Genomic DNA, 19,214 nt, shown 5'->3' with positions numbered 1-19,214 from the left:
GCTCCCCAACTAGATCATAGTCGTACATTATTCAAATCCTAACTTGAGAGGGTCCATCTTTATTTGTCTCTAGTACTCCTTCTACATAACCTTTGTCATAACTCTAGGTATTTCCTGGCTTAGATTTCTGGAAATGAGTCAAGGCACTGAAGGTGAAAGTGTAGCAACATGAGAAAGATTTGTACCACTCTGACCACTCACCTCTATGCAATTGAATGGGCAAGCTTTATCTTTACAGCATTGTATATTCTTGGGAAAATCGATTTTTTCCGATAAGGTATATTTATTTTGACGACATTTTTAAGAGATGGGACGGAATTTCAGTGGTTTTTTCCTTTGAGCCCATTTTCCAGAGTGAAATGATTTTGTCTCATGATATGCACTTTAGATATGCTCACACAAAAAAGATATCAAATAGAACTAACAAAAATAAAGAAAGAAAATATAATTAAAAATTCACCCTAGGAGAAGTAATTCTGTTCATACGTGGGCAGAGACTTTCATCCCCACGTCTTTATGTCTATGTCTACATTCACGTTAAAATCAAGTTCTACTTTATGTTCAACTCTGAAATGCGCTATTACAGATCTCAACAATTTGTCATGGGACTCTTCACCAATTGATCAATTTTGCCATCGTGCCAAGTAATCATAATTTACTCACACATATCTTTTTGGTGGGACATTTTAGTTGTTTCCGGTTTTTCGCTGCCGTATCCACGGTGTGATGACGCCTCTTCTATGTTTAATTTTGTTAGCCTTTCCAGGTGTTTCTTTTTTTTTTTTTTTAATTTTTATTTATTTATTTATGATAGTCACAGAGAGAGAGAGAGAGGCAGAGACATAGGCAGAGGGAGAAGCAGGCTCCATGCACCGGGAGCCCGATGTGGGATTCGATCCTGGGTCTCCAGGATCGTGCCCTGGGCCAAAGGCAGGCGCCAAACCGCTGCGCCACCCAGGGATCCCTCCAGGTGTTTCTTTGTGATGAATTCTCACACGTAAAACTGTTAAGTCAACAAGTGCATGTAGACCCACGGAAGGTTTCAGCCAGTTTAAACACCTGCCAACAGCACTTTGGGCAGAGGGCTCATTTTCCCACAACCCCATCACCACACACTATTACTAATCCTTCTCACCTTTCACGAGCTAAGAGAAGAGAAATAGGTCATTGGTATGATTTTTTTTTTAAAAAAAGGAGCAGTAAGGTTAACTTCTATTTGCATTTTGATTGGTCATTGGTTTTTTTGTTTACACAAATGTGTGTTGACATTTGTCTGTTGACAGTGTTGGTTCATTTATTATATAGAGATGTTCTTTTATATATGATTGTGCAGTAAGGGTATTAGCCTGTGTCAACTCTACATATTAATTTTGTGGTTTGCATTTCACATATTGGCAGGGCTTTTGTGTACATCTTTGTGGATGCTTTGCTGCCTAAAGTTAAAAAAGTCTATGTAGTTAGTCAAATATTTCAGTCTTACACATTGTGTTCCTGGATTTGGTATCTCAACTCCCAAGCCATAAGGCTGTCTACATATTCAAACCAGCTCAAGCTTGCTTAAAAATGGAAAAGTGACGTACTCGGTAAGGGTACACGGTTATCTCGCAGTCCCCCAGAGGAGGGTGACAATGAGGACTCTGGATGTCTCCTGAACTAGCGATTTCTATTTTCTCTGCTCCTTTCTACGTATGTTCCATTCTTCTGGGTTTATTATTTTAACATTAAAAGTCATTTTTGTCGGTATTGAATTTCTGTCCTTACACTTGTTTTTCTCTTTCTAGATTTTCTGAAATAAATGTTTTATTTCCTTATTTTGTTATTGAATTAATAATGAAAGTATTTAAAACTGAATTTTGTCTCAACATAAGACTTTGGCCAACTCCCACAGATTTTACGTAGAGTCTTTTGTAAACAGACATGTAATGTCTTGATATTGCAATCTTTGTTTCTTCCTTATTGAGGAATAAATTTGTAAAATAATTATATGATGGTATTGTTTCTATTTTTACTTTTCTGTAATTTTGATAAAAGAATATAGTGTTACAATATTTACACCTTGATTTTATTGATATTTTCTGTGCAAGTCAACTTATAAGCCACTTTTATAAAGGTTTGTAACATTTCATGTCATTTGATGCTATTCCATTTCATGGATTTGCTATCATTCATTTAATGGTGTTCTATTTTGGACATTCGGAGTGTTGTTATTTTCTTTCCTATATAATCTTGCCTGATTACAGACTGTTAATTATAGCCTCAAGATAAATTCCTGGAGAACTGCTGGCTCATATAGACATTTTTGGATTTTTTTAATACCAAATGCAAATTGGCCTTCAGATGTGTCTCCAACTCCTGATCCCACCAGCAATGTATGAGAAAGCTTTCTCCTCTATAGAGCTAGAGAAGACTGGCTATTAAGTTTTTAATTTTTGTCATTGTTGTGGGTAGTATTGAATCACCTGTACATACACTGCATTATCTATATATTTTACGTATGCAACAATTATATGGTCTATTTTTCTGGATCCCTACATTTTTGCCTTTTCTAGAGTTTCATAGAAATGATATGTTCCACTATGTAGTCTTTTGTATCTGGCTTGCTTTGAGGTTCATCTAAATGCACCTTATTTTGCTAATCCATTCAGCCATTAGTGGACACTTGGGTAGATTCAAGTCATCAATTATTATGAATATGCTATTATGAAAATTTGCATACAAGTCTTTGTGTGGATATTTTCTTTCCTTTCTCTCAGATAAATAGATAGGGCAGAAATTGCCAGGACATGTGGTAAATACATTTAACTTTAGAAGAAGCCAACAGAATGTGCTAAGTGCATTCCCACAAGCAATGCGCTTGGGGGTTCCAGTTGCTCTATATCCTCTCCAACACTTGTTGTTATCAGTCCCTTATAATTTGACATTATACTGAGTGCTTTGTAGTGTCTCACTATGGTTTTGATTTGCATTTTGCTAATATTAATAATTGGGCATCTTTTTATGTGCTTATTTGCCACTTGTATACTTCCTCTGGTGAAGTATCCATGTAAATATTTTGCCCATTTTTTAAAAAGATTATTTATTTATTTATTCACAGGAGACACAGAGAGAGAGAGAGGCAGAGATGTAGACAGAGGGAGAAGCAGGATCACTGCAGGGAGTCTGATGAGGGACTCAATCCTAAGACCTTGGGATCACAACCTGAGCCGAAGGCAGACGCTCAACACTGAGTCACCCAGTTTCCCCTTTTGCCCATTTTCTTAACTTGGCTCATCTTCTTGTTGAGTTCCATGGGTTCTTTCTTTTGTGTTTTCTGCATGGAAGTCCTTTATTACATACACGCTTTGCAACTATTTTCCCCGTCTCTGACTCACCTTTTCATTTTCTTAACACCGTTCTTCAAAGAGAAAAACAATTTAAATTTTAGTGAAGTCATATTTAACAATCTCTCTATTTTACAAATTGTGATTCAGATAGGACATTTAGAAAATCTTTGTCCAACCAAAGACTGCAAAGATTTTTTTCTCCTGCATTTTCTTCTAGATGTTTTATCATTTCAACTCTTACATTGGTGGTTATTGTGTATTTTAAGTTACCTTTTGTATATAGTATGAAATAAGATCTAAGGCTCATCCTTGGACACGTGGATGTGCAACTGTTCAAGTCTGATGTCACGAACAGCTCGTTTCCTAATGAATTGCCTTGGCGTTTTTGTTGAAAATCAGATGATCGCATTTGTGTGGGTCTCTTTCTGGATTCTCTGTCACAAGGTCTTTCTTCCTAGCTGGGTATAAGTTCCAGGAAGTGTTTGTCACACTGATTTCCAGTGGGTCTTTTGCTGGCCCTACGTAGCTACCTCACAGGTGTGGATCAGCGCTCAGCCAAAAATTCTAGGGATCCCTCCACAGCTTACTCTCCACTGTACTATATCGCCAGTTCTAGCTGCCTTTGCCTCCCCAATTTCTGAGTCCCCTCTTTCTGGGCTCTTTATGTCTTCCTCTTCTTCCTTGGAAACTACCTGGGGCAGTGATCAGTCTCCTCTCTTTTGTTTCTTCTCTTGGAAATCATGGCCCTATGCTGCCCACTGTCTGGTGTCTAGACATTTTCTGTTCTATTGATTTCTTAAGCCTGGAGAGCCAGTCTGGTCCCTGTTATTCTGTCACGGTCAAAGGAGGCTTTATTCTTAAATGACAATATGCCTGCCACATTGTCTTCCCTTCAGAATTTTGTGCACATTGGTCTAATTGTCCTTTGACATTGAAAGCTGTTGTAGAAGAACCTGAGGTCAGCCTTACTTCTTGCCTCTCTTTGGGACTTACTTGTCCCAGTAGCATAGCTCCCAAGTCTCTACTTGTGAGATCTAGTCACCTGGTAACCTGGATATGTTTTGTAGAGATTGTTCCTTATAATTTTTTTATTTTTCTTTTTATTCATGCATTCTCTTTTCACTCTGCCCATTCAGTTTATTGCAAAGACATATTTCTGTGTCATTTCCATGAGCTGTGGGCTCTCTGCTGAAATCTTATACTGCAGGCCCACTGGTTGTTGAGTTGGGTTATCTGTGACCCACCATTTCTCTCTGATTGTTTAGTGGTTTATCTTTTTCCTCTGGATGCACTGCCACTTCCCTCCATAATGATAACTTGTCTTTCAGCCAAGTCTTTTTTCTAATTTATATAAAAGTATGAAATATGTAAATCTGAAATTGTGTGGTTTGGAGTTCTAATTTGTTTTCTTTGCTCTGCAATTTCCTTTTCAACACATCTCTGTTGTTTTATTATCTTTTACTCCTTTGTTTTATTAAATTCTTCTTTTTTTATAAAAAAAGATTTAATTTATTCATTTGTGAGAGACACAGAGAGATGCAGAGACATAGGCAGAAGGAGAAGCAGGCTCCCTGCTCAGAGCCCAATGCAGGATTCAATCCCAGGACCCTGGGATCATGCCCTGAGCCAAAGGCAGACACTCAACCACTGACCCACCCAGGCACCCCTTATTAAACTCTTTTTATTATCAGTTCTTACATAGCACAGTGTATGCAGGGGAAACTGTTTTTTATTTATGGGATTGAGTGTTTTCCATCCTGAAGAGGGTTTACTCTGTCTTTCTCCTCTTGTTCTTTGTTTGCATAGTTCCCTTGGCACTTTTTCCCCCATAAGCAATGGGGAATGACTTTTCAGCATAAGCTGAAAGTGGACAGGCCTGCCCAACCATTGGTTTGTTCTAACAGATTTTGAGTGATTCACCCTGACATCCTGCTCACCTTATCTGGGCCTACTTGGTTGTATCTTCTCCAAGTTTTGGTTTTTGGCTAGATGGCTTTCTGTCTTATTTTTTTCCAAATGCATGCAGGAAGGGAAGAACATACAGAGCTCTGACAAAAACATCTAAGTCAAGTTAGCTCAAGGTCACGTTAATTTGGAACAATTGCAACCCCATGCATAACCTGACACAGGGCCTCAAACACAGTCACCTTGTCTTGCTCTGTTTCCATCTGCTGGTTGTGTTTCTTGAGGCTCTGCTCCTGAGTTCATAGACTCTCATCTTTGTCCAGAACTTCTATCCTTTCAGCTTCAAGTTCTTGTAAAACAAAACTAAACAACCCCCCCCCCAAAACACAGCAATGACATAACCCTCATACCTCTACCCCAGAAGACTGTTGGCATTTTGTTGGCTCGAATGTTGTCAGACACCCTGAGGCCTAGAGTTCAGGGGAAGAAGTCTTGTTATTGGAGTTGCTTTTGACTCATTTTGAGTTTGTGGAGGTAGAACCTGTGACCTTGCCCCAAATCCAGAACCTTTCTCAAAGAGGTTTGGGAGTCTCCTGGGCATGACAGGGACACAGCCTTACCTCTTTTTTGGGGGACAAGGAGGCCTGGCACCCCTCCAGGAAGGTGGATGCATAAAGGCAGACCATGACTGGGAGAGGGAACAAGGAAAGGGACGTTGGGGCCTGGGCTGCGGAGCCCACCACACTTAGAACCCAGTCTGGGGCACAAAGCCCTCACAGGAAGGGACAGAGCAAGACCAAAATCTAAGACAAAGGCCGGAGCAGCAGCTGGCAGGTGGCGCTGAGTTGGTCACTTCCACTCCACTCGGGACTTTTAACACTACCATCTCTAGGCCCTTGACAATTTTATCTAAGTTAATTGTGTCTGTATTAATCAGGATGACACCATTTACATCAGTGTAGTTGTAACAGAATCTCAAATGGCATATCAATAATCGTTTTCTAATACGTGAAAATAAATATGCAATTTGCATATGAAGTAAAACCTGGCCACCTTGTAGGATCCCTGTCTGCAGTCATCTCTGAGGTCCTCCGCACACGTCTCTGCTAACCGGATCTTATTTTGGGAAATGCTAGCTGGATGGTACGAAGAAGGAAATGCCCTTGGTGTGGCCAGAATGCACCAGGACAAGCCGCTACCTTTGTTCCTTTTTACAATTTGAAGCTGCTGATTCCTTTCTCTGTTTGTCACGGGGGTAATTAAATGTGAGTGGTTGTTAATTTTCTTTCTTATTCTTCTTTTTTTTTTTTTTGGTGTATTTTCAGAGTCACAAATATGCACCTTGTGCACACAAAGCTCTAGAGTACATAATAGGATTTATCTTACTCTTTTAAATTAATTCATATCCATTTATGTTTTTCTTATAAAATGTATGTAGTTCACACATACCTTTGGGATATTTCAGTAGAAAGAGTGCCTTGGTATGATCCTAATTTTCCATTAAAGAGGCACTTTTTTTTTTTTAATACATAAAAGCCTTTCCTAACATGACAAAGCTTCAAGGAACCAAGCATTAAATTTTTTTTTAATCCTTCTTTAACAACAAATAAGAAATAGCTACCTATATCTTGTTTACCAAGAGCATTGACCTAGTACCTCACTGCTGTGTTATATCTGATCACCAATTTTTCTCTCAATTCCTAAGAGCAAAGTGAAAGTATATACAAGGCAAAAACTAGATGGATAATAAACTATTCCATAAGTGATAATGTTCTGTGGATTACATACACCGATTTCATGGTGAAAAATGAAGTCATTTCCTTCTGTTAAAATTCTGTTGCAGGTCACAAGGCTTTTCAAAGAGGTTGGGGGAAAAATACTTTTCCTGGAGTGTAAGCAATTCTGAGAGACTGTGATTTTTGTTTAATTTTATTTTTATTTCTTAAAGATTTTATTTATTGATTCTGAGAGACACACAGAGAGAGAGACACACACACACAGGCAGAGGGAGAAGCAGGCTTCCTGTGGGGAGCCCAATGCGTGACTCGATCCAGGACCCTGGGATCGTGACCTGAGCCAAAGGCAGATGCTCAACCCCTGAGCCACCCAGGTGCTCTGAGAGACTGTGACTTTTAAGTGAGGAATAAAAGGATATTACATGCATTATGAAATCATTTTAAACAGATCACAGAAGTTTTGTGCTGGATTGTTTTGTTACTTGGCCTTCCAAGGGTATCAACCATAATTTTTAGACATCGGTTTACTTAAGGGATTGAATCAAAGTTTCCTAATCACATAAGAAGTAACTAAGATATTTGTTACTGTAAATGAAACAATAACGTGCCCTCACACTTACATACATGAAAAACTTATTTCCAAAAGAGTCACACACACGTATTGTTCATCTACTAAAAAAAAAAAAAACTTGTATTGTATTCTCTAGTTTTTAAAAAAAGATTTTTATTTATTTACTTGAGAGAGACAGAGACAGAGATAGCAAGCAGGGAGGAGAAAGAGAAGCAGAATCCTTGCTGAGTAGAGAGCCCCGACAAGGGACTCGATCCCAGGACCTTGAAATCATGACCTGAGCCAAAGGTAGATGCTTAGCAGACTCAGCCACCCAGGGGCCCCTGTATTCCCTAATCACACATACTCTCCTATGTGAGCCTTGATATATGAACAAGGACGTTCCTCACAGCATCTTTGTATTAGAAAACAGCTGGGAACCACTGAAGTGGCTTATGACAGAAGCGCATTCGAATAAATGGTGGTGTATTTGCATATCGACTTCGGTGATTACAATGAATATGATTATGAAAAATATCCAGATAGTACAATTCAGGTGGCAGAAAATTCATATGTATATACTTTTGTAAATGCCTAGGGTTCTTCTGGAAGGACAGAGAAGAAACTGGCTACTGACCTGGTCTCAGGAGATGTGAACTGGTTGTCTGGGGAACAAGGAAGTAAGCAAGACCTAGGTTTTTCAGTTTTCTTTTAAAAAGCATTTTGGATTTTGAGCCTTGTGTATGTATCCCTAATTTTTTAAGCATCATGTTCACTGCCATTTAGGTAACATAACTACATCACTTCACTACACTTACTAATTGCGACTCTGAACGCCACATACACAGCACTTGAATTGCTACATGTATGTATAATGTACATAATATTGATTTATTTGAAAGTCTTTCACTCCCTGTGATTTAAGTTGCTTTCCAAGTGCTAACGATGCAAAAATGAAGGGGACTCAGCCTCTGGGGAAGTAATCCATGCAGATGGCTATAGACCAAGGTAATAAGTATTTGAAGTAAAGGTGGTAAATACGGTTATAACCGTGACAAAGGGACAGATACTAAAATTATCCTGCTGTCATCAAAAAGTATAAAACCAGAGGAAAAAAAGTATGTGGTAAAGGGTTTTGGGGAGGGGGGTCAATGGACAGCCATGATCCTTGAGAGGAACAGAACATGAAAGATGGACACATTAGTCCCTTCGAGCTGCCAGGGTCACTCTCTGAAGGGCAGCATGGAGAGGTAAACTCATGTGGGGAGCGGGGAGCGGGGAGCAGAGGACAGAAATCCACTTTGCATCCAGGAAGCCGGGAATACAGGAGGCAGGGGACCCAAGCAGTGCGGGCCGGGCTATAAAGAAGCTCTAGCGCTCTTCCCAAGAGCCCTGAAGGTCTTCCATCTAATAGGAAGCTGTGCATTTCCAGGCTGAAACAGTGCATCATAAAACATACGGGGGTGAGCGTGGGGGGTGTGAGATTGCAGGGCATTCCGGGAATTCCAATCGGCTAGAGTGGAAAGACCTTGTCCAATGCCTCCCAGCTTCAGCTCGGACCTCAAAAAGGCCATGCCTTGGGACCGAGGCTCCTCTAGCTCTAAAGATCAGCATAGCCATCCTGCGTGTCCTCATTGTGGGCATGGGTCCTAGAAGCAGTTTTCCTTGCTTGCCCTGCCCTGTGGCCAATGGATCACCAACACCTTCTGATTTCATCTCCTAAAGTCATGGAATTTTATGTTAATGTCTCTGCCCAACACTGGCAGGCAAACCCCTATGTGGTTTCTACATCCCAAGTCTGCCTGTATTGTTTATCCTCCTAGCGAGCATCTCTGGCCTGAGTGTTTTAATTTTAACTGACGTCTACCGGGCCCTTAAGGCGCAATGAGCGTAATCGGGCTTCCCCTGACCTTGAGCCCAAAGTCTCAGTCCTCAAATGAAACAGAAGACAAGATACATAAAGAGGGTTAACAGTAAGAGTCTCAGGAAAACCGCCTCCAGCCTCCTGCATGTTCAAGGAAGGGAGCTGGAGGGTGTGGAGGAGGGGAGGAGGGGGAGAGCAAGTAGGAGCACTCCCTGGGGGGGGGGATCAAACAGGAATGCAGAGGAGGGGCTGATTCAACAAGGGCCGTGTCCTGGGGTCCTAAAGCATGACAGCGGATCGGATCGATGGTCACGATGGCAAGGAGGGGAGGGGAGGGGAGGTCCTTGAAGCCTAGGATGAGAAGAGAGGAACTGCCCCAGGTGTCAACAGGGTCCTTGAACTGGAGAGAAGCGGAAGGAAGAGAAGCAGAAGAAGGTTAAGAGGGATCATGGGGCTTCCGTTTGGGAATGAGCACGACCCCAGCATCAGTGCCCCTGACAACATGCTTTTGTGCGACAGTGATGAATGTCTTTAGACTTTAGAAGAAGTTAAGGGATATTGCTTAATTCCTGGAAGAATCCAACAGAGAGGATGTTACCAGGAGAGAGGAGCCATCTGCCCCTCATCATGTTACCAGGGCTGTTGACTTTCCAATAGCAGATGTCTGACAAAGGCAACTTGTTTCTCTCTTCTTGCATTACAGACTGTCTCCACAGCCCTGCAGCGTTAACAAGCAGAACTGTGCTCACCAGAGCTTTGACACGATGGCCTTCATGTGCACAGGCTTGTCTCCGCAGGCCACTGCAGCAGGCACGTTGAGAGCAGGGTGATGTCACTGGCCTACCTGGCTCCACCCAACCTGGGTCCTCCCTGCAGGCACCTTGGGGGGGGGGCAGTTGTGGAGGTAGAGCTGCCTGCTGGTTTGCTGGGCCCTCCTCCTCTGACCTGCCAACCCACACCGCCTTCATTGACGCCTCCTGGCTCTCAGGGTTGTGCTAGGGGCCCAGAGATGGAGACGGAGAGGTGATGTAGTCCAGCATGGCGTGGACTTTCTTGGAGCCCAAAGCCCCGTGGGGGTGGCGGGCCAGAATGACGGCCACCGAACAAATGAATACATTGCAGAGAGAGGAGCAGAGCACAGGAGTGTGAAGGGAGCTTCCAGGGCAGTCAGTGAGGAAATGCAAGCCAGGTGCCAAGGGGAAGAGCCCAGGTGGAGAAGTGCTGGGCTCTCACACGGAAGGCATTGTGCACAGGGGTGAGGGCTCAGAGCGGCTGTGCTGCCAGGCAGGCAGAGCCACCCAGGAGTTTGGGCTTTATTCTGAATGGAGACTCTTAAGCAGGGGCTGGCGTGTCCTGGCTTCATTTGTAAGGGTCCCCCTGGATGGCACGTAATGAACAGACTGTCAGGGAGTGAGTCTGGGTTGGGGACCAGTGGCAGTCACCGAGAGATGAAGGCAGAGGAGAGGAGAGAAGGGGATACATTCTAGAGGCGTTTCGGAGCTGGGCAGGAGGTGGGCTTGCAGGTGATCAGAGGTGGGGGAAGAGGTAGAGACAGGGATGCTCCTGGGGAAGCTGAGTAAGAGCGAGGCCGGCGTGGGATGGAGGGAGAAGGCGCAGGGCCTGTGTCAAGGCGCTGGGCTTTATGTGAGTCCCCTGCATAGGGATGGCGCATAAAGCCCTGGAGCGGAACCACAAGCCCCAGAGACAGCGTGGGGAGGGCGGGGAGGGAAAGCCGAGCTCAAGATCTCCACTGGTTTCACGGTGCTTTACCCCTGTGGGAGGGAAGTAGCGCTCTGGGCAGGTCAATTGTGGATGGTCTGAGCTAGTAGGTGCCCATCCCTCCTCTGTCCTGGGGTCTACAGCTGGGCCTGGAACAGCCCCCCCCACCCCCCGCACACCCCAGGAGTGGCGTGGGGGCTACTGATGCCCGGTGGGCTGCCATGACCTCACCGCCCCCTTCTGGCCATTATTCCTGCATCCACAAACCCTGATGGGTGAGGGCCCTAAGCAGGGATGCGAGACCCCCCAGGAAGGCCAGGTCTAGGGCCAACCCAGAGAGCACGGCACACAGCTTCAGCACCCGAAGGAGGCAGCATGTAGCCTCTCCGCGCTTCTGATGGAACTTTCATTACTCGGACCCCTGCCTAGTAGCTTCCAGGGGGTCACCTGGGAGGCAGACCCGCCAGAGCAGCAGGTCCAGGCCCTTCCTAGCAGTGGCTCTTCCTCCACTGGGCGTGCAGGGGTGGGTGTTTAACCTTCGCGAGAGACACTGCCTCCAGGTCAAGCAAGCCCTTCGGCACCCCAGGGGCCACCCCTGCCCCCTCTTTACGGAGGAGGACACCTGCTGGGGGAGGCTCTCGGAAGCAGAAGCGGTGCGGGGTGCCCCGCGCTCCCCTGCAGCGCCCGCGGGAGCCGAAGCTCCTCCGCAGCAGCAGCGGGGCCACTTCCTGGTGCCCGGGGCCGCGCCGGGCAGCCGGGCCTCTCCCGCACCTGCCGCACCTGCCGCACCTGCCGCACCTGCCGCACCTGCCGTCCTCGGTTCGCGCCTCGTGGGCGGCGGGGCCAGGGGCTCCCCGGAAGCCGCCTGGGCGGCGGGGCGCTTCCAGGGGGGGCGGGTGCCCGGGGTGCGCTCCCCGCGCCGGACACCAGGCGTCGCCCCCGCTCCTCGCTGCGCCGCCCCCGCCCCCGCCGCGGAGCAGGAGCCGGAGCCGGAGCCGGAGCCGGAGCCCGAGCCCGGGCGGCAGCGGAGGCGGCGGCGGCGGCGGCGGGACCCGGCCGCACAGATTTCCTGCTCGGCCGCGGGCGGCAGGAGGCGGCGCCAGCGAAGCCCGGACCCCGCGGCCCCGGCGCGTCCCCCCCCAGCCTCCGCCTTCGCGCCGGCGGGGACCCAGGGGCGCCCGGAGGGCTGCGGGCCGGCGCCCGGGAGATGCGGAGCCGCGGCGGCGCGGGCGGAGCGGCCCCGAGGTGAGCGCGCGGGGGGCGGCGGCCGTGCGCCCTGGGGCCGTGCGCCCTGGGGACCGTGCGCCCTGGGGCCGTGCGCCCTGGGGACCGTGCGCCCTGGGGACCGTGCGCCCTGGGGACCGTGCGCCCTGGGCGCGGACAGCGGGCCGGAGGGAGCGAGGGAGGGAGCGAGGGAGGGAGCGAGGGCGGGGCGGCGCCCGCTGCCGGCTCTCGGAGCGCGGTCCCCGGCGGGCGGGGGCGGGGGAGGGGGACGGGGGGGGCTCCCCGGGCACGACCCCGGCCGCGGCGCCCCGGAACCCCCGCCCGCCCTTGGCGGCCGCCTGGGCGCCTCTCGCGCTCCCCCCCGACCCGGGAAACGGGCGCTCAGGGCGCGTGTCTGCGGGGGGGGGGGGCGACGAGGGTCCCACGGGTGTGCCGGGGGCGACACGGTGCCGGGCGGAGACTGGAGCCTTTGGAGAAAGTGACTCGGAGTTGCGCCAACTCGGGCCGGGGCGGGGGCCGCGCGGCGGATGCTGCGGAGGGTCCGCGCGGCGGCGGCGGGGGTGGGGTGGGGGGCGCAGACCTGCTGCAGGGAGCACCCCGGCCGCGTCTGCAGTGTCGGCGGGGCGGGTGGGTGACCTGTCAGGGCTCCCGGACCCGAGGTCGGCCCCGGGGCGCACCTGCGGACCCCCCCCCCCCGCCCCGGGGACCACACGGAGGGGGGAAGGCTGGGAAAGCCACGGGGTGCAGACGCAGGGCCAGCCCCGCCAGACCTGCAGGACCTGACCTGAAATTCCTGGCCTGGCAAACGTTTCTAGAAGGGCGCACGTTCTGCTTGCAGAACCGCATGGATGTGTCTTAAAGGAGGACCGCTCCACGGAGTTGCAATGCTGGAAACTCCGGGAAAGAAGGACGGGGCTCTGGGCGTTACAGGGTGGGAAGCCCATGGAGGGGAGCGGTGACCAGCCAGGGGTGGTGGCTGGGTTTAGAAATCGTGGATCCTGTCCAGTCAGCTCTTGACCCCGAGTGCCCCCTTGACCCAGAGTGCCTGGAGGCTTTGTGCCCCTACCACTGAGGAAGTTCTGTCTCTAAAGTAGACTCAGGCCCATTTAAATGGTGAGCGGAGGGAGAGGTGGAGGGGGTGTCTCCCAAGCCAGCACACTCAACCAAAGGTGGGCATGACGCGGTGGGGTGCTCCTGACAGCCGTGGTCACCCAGCCTACCAGGTATGGGGCAGCGCTTTGTGTGCACATGTTGTTGGGGTCTGTGCTCTTTAGCACAGACTCTAGGCCTTTAGGGAGGAAAAGGCCAGCTGGTGACATAGAATAGGCCCTAGAGATGGGACTGTGCTGTCAGCTAGAGGGCCTGTAGTGGCACTTGGCCCTCCCCGGGCATGGCTCTGCCTCTGTGACCTCGGGGACACGGGTCTTTGTTCACGGGTGTTTGTGATACCTGTGGATCAGTAGCCTCCATAAGGAAGAAAACCCTAGAGTCTCCGTGCGTTGACATGAACTAGAAGCTGGATTTGTCCCTATAGAGGGCCAGGTCGTTGGATGAATGTTTGGTTTTAGATTTGAAGACGTACCGAGACATACCGCATCTACCCCTGCACCAAATCAGTTGTGAGAAGTGCAACGACTGTCACGGTGAGGCTTCTGGGACCCCCCAGAGGCCCAGGGCGAGCATGAAGCAGTGCAGCCTTGTCCCCATGCTGGACACAGAAGCCCCTTCTCACACATGTGTGCAAATCATCAACTCCTGAGGGGGGCCGCAGTGGCGGGGGTGGAAGTGCATCGGAGGGGTGTGTGGAAGGCGATGCCTGAGGAATCCGCAGCAGTTGCCAGGTGGTTAGTAATGAAGCTGAATGAGTTTCGGTTGGTCAAAACATACGCCTCCTTCACACTCCGCCCCCAGTGGTCCACTTGGCTCCGTGTCCGCTGCCATCATCCTGGTCCCACATACCCCCTTTTATCAAAACTCCCTCCTTGGAGGTCAGATGAGTTTCCGATCCAGACCACTCTCCAGCAAGTCTCACACCCACACGGCCCCTCTTGACGTTTCTCCTGGAATATCCAGTGCCTTAGCTCAGCAGTTCCTAAGGTCAAACTTGTGAGCCCCCCAGCCCCACCAGCCCAGCACTTTCCCACTGTTTTCCCACCTTAGCCATCTGGTCACACCAACCTCCCACTGCTGTGGAAGGACAGGCTGGGTTCTAGTTTCCCTGAGGACAATATTGTATCCTTAACGTCCAGCCAAGCACCGGACAGTGAGTGCGTCGTAACTGTCATTGGGCAGGTGGACAAACGAGGAAGTACTTGAGGAGCTCATCTTGTGAGGCAGATGAATTTGTGTCCTTTTAGTGGATGTCAGTTGTGGTTGATGGGCAGCCACACACTTGTGTCGCAGTAGATTGGACTGGATCGTGGAGAGGTGAGAGAGGTCCCTCTAGGGCTTACGTTGCCAGTTCTTCTGGTGATGCTGAACACGTGTGCTGAAATGACTGCGCTGGACCAGAGAGACTCCAGATGACCTCTAGGAGGCAGGTTTGGGAGCAGTGAGGGAGCAGCATGGAAGCTACCCCCACCCCATTCCTTTACTAGACTGATACTTAGAGAGCTTCTGCTATCAAAATAGGAACAGATGTATCCATCAGGATAAAGACGGGCCTTCCTAATACTTGCTTATCACTAGGAGAAATCCTGCGTGTTTCAAGAGCATCTCCAGTTCTTTAGGCGGGCTCTGTCCTGGGGAACCGATGGCTCACTACTCCCTGGAGGTGCCCCCATGCTTTCCACATCCTTGGAGGTAGCGCCTCCTGAGCCTTCCCCCTCCCTTTTCTCCATCTTAGAACCTCCTATTTATACCTCACAGCCCACTTCAAATGCCTTGGGCTCCTCAAAGCCATCCTGACCCCTCTACCTAAGGAAATCCCCCTTCCCTTTTTCCCTTTAGTTCCATAGAAGGTTAACTGCACCTGTCCTAGAGCACTTAGCAGACTCTTGGCTTTTCGAATAGTTTCTCTCTCCTAGAGTAGAAGGTGAGTCTCTGAGAGTTTGGACTTCGAGTGGAGGTATGGATTCACATAAATCCTGGCTCTGGTGCTAACCTCGGCTGAGCTATTCGAAACTGATCCCTCCGTGTTCTCCTCTGTAGAATGGGAGAGATCATCTCTACTTCCCGTGGCTATTTTGAGGGTGACAGGTGGTACATATACAGTACAGGCAGATGACTGGCACTCAGTAAATTGTGCTGGGCTAAAACCCCTAAAACACCTAAAGTTGTGGACTGCATGCATGAGGATCCAGTGAAATTTGAACGAATAAATTAAATTAACGAAGTCAGAACCCATGTTCGTGGATACGTTTTGCCTGCCATCCAAAGTGCTAGGTCAAACCAATAAGGTGTGACACGCTGGCTAACTTTATTTTTTGCATGATCGTGTGTGAATGATTATGTAAATTTTGTGTGATTAAGTATTTTAATCTCATAGTGCCACCACCTGCTCCAAGATCAAGTCCATTCTGGAACACCCACCGTTGACTCTGCAGTGTTAGAGTGGTCTGTGAGGCAGACATGCAATTTTTTATGCCATGGATGCATCTGTTGCCAGTTCTTCTGGCATCCTCCCTCCTTGGAGGTCAAGGGAGGCTGTATTAGACCAGTCTGTGGGTGAGACAACACAAAAGTGAGGTAAACCAGAACCAAGGAGCAGTGTGGGCTAGAACCGGGCGCATAGATCGGGGTCGAAAGAACAGCTCCTAGATGGGATAGAGCAGGCCAGCTATGGGGCTGGGGACCCCCCAGAACATTCACAGCTGAGCATTTCTTACCTGCACAGAGGGACGTGTGGCACTGGGCCACCCCTGAGGCCCTCGTAGCTCCAGCACATTGGCCAACCTCACCCTCTCCACGCCTGGGGCTCGCAGTGCTGCTGACTCTCTAGGACTCAGTCCCTCTGCTGGGGCTGCCTCCCGTTCTCAGCTCACCCCTTCCAGCCACATCTCTCTGTGCCCTGGGTACCAGGTCTACCTAAAGTCAGATGTGGCTCATGGGCACGTTTAGCACGCTTTTATGTCAAATACTGGCCCTGGACATACCAAAAGTCTGTTTTAGATGGTTAGTTTCTCATTATTTTGTCACCTGCATTTTTTTCCTCAAAGCAGAGTGCTGGGTAATCTTCTAGCTGGTTGGGGTTTTGGATCAGTGACATCTGAGCTAATAGGGGTTTCACCGAATTTTACTAATCCTCTAGCAGACATGGGTGCACAGTGTGGGGGGCTTCTGCTAGATGCTGTCGGCAAGATCCCTAGTTTGGGGATTACCAGGCCAGCTTCCTTTTCTTCTCTTGGTCTGGCTGCTCTTCCCCAATTGTCCCTTGTCAGGGTCCGCCCCATCCAGGTGTTCTGCTCCGGGAGTTTTGATGTGGTTCACAGCCTCTTTGAACTTGGACAGCACCCGGCTCGGAGCCAGAAATGTGGGCATTCTTGCCTTTCTTTTAACTGCACAAATACTTCAAAAGGGCTGATTATGCTTACGAAATAGAAAAATTTTAACACTGTGTTTCAGGCAAACAACTTTTATATCGATCCCCATTGAAATAGGAACCAAATAAATATTTTTAAAGGATGTTTATTTTAAAATACCCTTCCAGGGAGACAGAACATGAGAGTCTCCTAACTCTGGGTAACGAACTAGGGGTGGTAGAAAGGGAGGTGGGCGGGGGTGGGGGTGACTGGGTGACGGGCACTGAGGGGGGCACTTGATGGGATGATCACTGGGTGTTATTCTATATGTTGGAAAATTGAACACCAATAAAAAATAAATTAAAAAAATACCCTTCCAATATAAAACAAGACTTTCCAATTAATACAGCCCATTAGTGTATCTTGTATGAGATAACCAAGAAGGTGAGAAAGTTTTCTTTTGCCCAGAATCAAATATAAACTCCACCAGGAGGTGAGGAGGAAAAAAAAAATGATGTTTGACTATATGCCAAAAACCTGAAGTGTTTTTTGGGCAGGTATTTTGATGTCAGTGTTTCTTGGGTGAAGAATGAAGAAATGATAGGAAAAGTTGTGTAGGGGCGCCTGGGTGGCTCAGTGGTTGAGCGTCTGCCTTCGGCTCAGGGCGTGACCCCGGGGTCCTGGGATCGAGTCCTGCATCGAGCTTCTTGCATGGAGCCTGCTTCTCCCTCTGCCTGTGTCTCTGCCTCTCTCTCTCTGTCTCTCATGAATAAATAAATAAAATACTAAAAGAAAAGAAAAGTTGTCTAGACCCCAGGCTGGGGTTGTGGCACCACTGGGTTTGGTCCAGCAGGTGGGCTCATCCTGGAATGAGTGTTCAGCATTCAGGGTGCTCCTGAGGCACGTGAGTGGCTGCACGGTCCTCTCTGGGGACAGAGGGACACCTGTGTGGTGCTGAGACTCACGGGGCATCCAGCCCTTGCACGTGAAGTGTAGACGTTGGAGGGTGGGAGTGGAGGATGCTGCTTGCAGAGGGCTCGCCCGGTGAGGATTTTACTTTGTCTGAATACCAGCAACAAATCTAACCAACAGAGCTTTTCAGTGCTGGGGCTCCAGACCCAGGCTCAGAGCACAGACTTTGGAGCACATGGGATGGGGTCACACTGGGACTCTTGACACTGAAGCTTTGGACAAGTGGCTGACCTTTTCCCAGTGTGATTTCTTGTCTATCCAATGGCGACAGTGACACTGCCCAGACAGGGCTGTCGTGTGGCTGGATTGAAGTCATGTGTGGGGAGCTCAGGCAAGAGCTTGCCAAATGGTCAGTGGCCTGCTGTGCGCCCGGGCGTCTCGGGGTGGCCGGCATTCGGATTGGCACGGTCTGGGCTCTCCTTTCTCCTCTGCCACATTTGCTTTGTCCTCAGGGCAAGTCACTTAATTTCCATTCTATAAATGCAGACATAATTTTTGGTTATTAATGTCCGTAAATCTATTTGGACATTTCCAGCTGAATGTTAGTCACCGATTTTTGCGCTAAGGTGCAGATTAGTTCCATTTTTCTCCTCAACCAGGATTTCAGAATGTCCTCTCACATCGCTGCTGGATTACAATGTATTATTCTAAGTGACCTTTGTTGGAAGCCTTTTAATTTTGTTTCTCACTCCAAAAGGATTTTGCATTTCTCGGGCTGTGTCTCTGTAGTGGGCCTTTCGTGGGCCTGTCGGCTGGCTTGTGGCAGACTTGGCCCTGACTCCTTCGCCAGCACCCCGGGGTGCCCTCGGAGGGTGGGGGCCCACTGCTGGCGCGGAGCCCGGGCAAGTGGAAGCTCCTGTCCTGGCAGCTTCCTCGTTAAACTGCGGGCGCTCTGGTCTTCCTTTCTTCTCCAGTTCAAAAGGCCAGCCTCAGAGGTGGACACCCACTGGCCCGATGGCCTGCGGCCCACCCCCACCTCACCCAGTCTGCTCGTCTGGATTCTGGTCATGGGCTAAAGCTTTTATTTTACTGTTTGAGATGTGGCACAGGTGGAAATCCCTCCGTGGGAAGGGCTGTGTCTTCAGAGTGGGCTCACGTCTGAGCTCTGGTGCTGACTCCCCCCGGGGGCTTGGGGTGAAGAGTTGAAGGAGGCAGATGACTAAAGGGCCTGAGTGGGTTACAAAACACACTTTTGATGAAAGGCAGAGCTCTCTTTGTGGTTAAGATGAGATGGGTCTTGGGACGCCTGGGTGGCTCAGTGGTTAAGCATCTGCCTTCAGCTCAGGGTATGATCCTGGGGTCTGGGATCAAGTCCCACATCCGGCTCCCTGCATGGAGCCGTCTTCTCCCTCTGCCTCTCTCTCTGTGTCTCTCAGAAATAAATAAATAAAATCTTACAAAAATTGGGTTGGGTCTTTGGAGAATCCATGTTTCCCCATGGAAACAAAAGGAGATCCTCCC

At 48.9% G+C, this 19,214-nt stretch overlaps 1 protein-coding gene across 2 annotated transcripts in view; it reads left to right on the top strand.

Moving 5' to 3' along the window:
* The first annotated feature begins 12,112 nt into the window (after nt 1-12,112).
* The window catches only part of PTPRE (protein tyrosine phosphatase receptor type E), a 159,434-nt gene continuing 152,332 nt past the window's right edge, over nt 12,113-19,214 (top strand). For both annotated transcript variants that reach the window (XM_041742761.1, XM_041742762.1), the window contains exon 1: nt 12,113-12,342. The gene's annotated coding sequence lies outside the window, so the exon portion shown is untranslated. The remainder of the gene's footprint in view (nt 12,343-19,214) is intronic.

The sequence above is a fragment of the Vulpes lagopus genome, chromosome 2 (genome assembly GCF_018345385.1).
Source record: "Vulpes lagopus strain Blue_001 chromosome 2, ASM1834538v1, whole genome shotgun sequence".
Classification (NCBI taxonomy): domain Eukaryota; kingdom Metazoa; phylum Chordata; class Mammalia; order Carnivora; family Canidae; genus Vulpes; species Vulpes lagopus.
The sequence above is the reverse complement of the archived record's forward strand: the minus strand, read 5'-3'. Positions and strand labels throughout refer to the sequence as shown.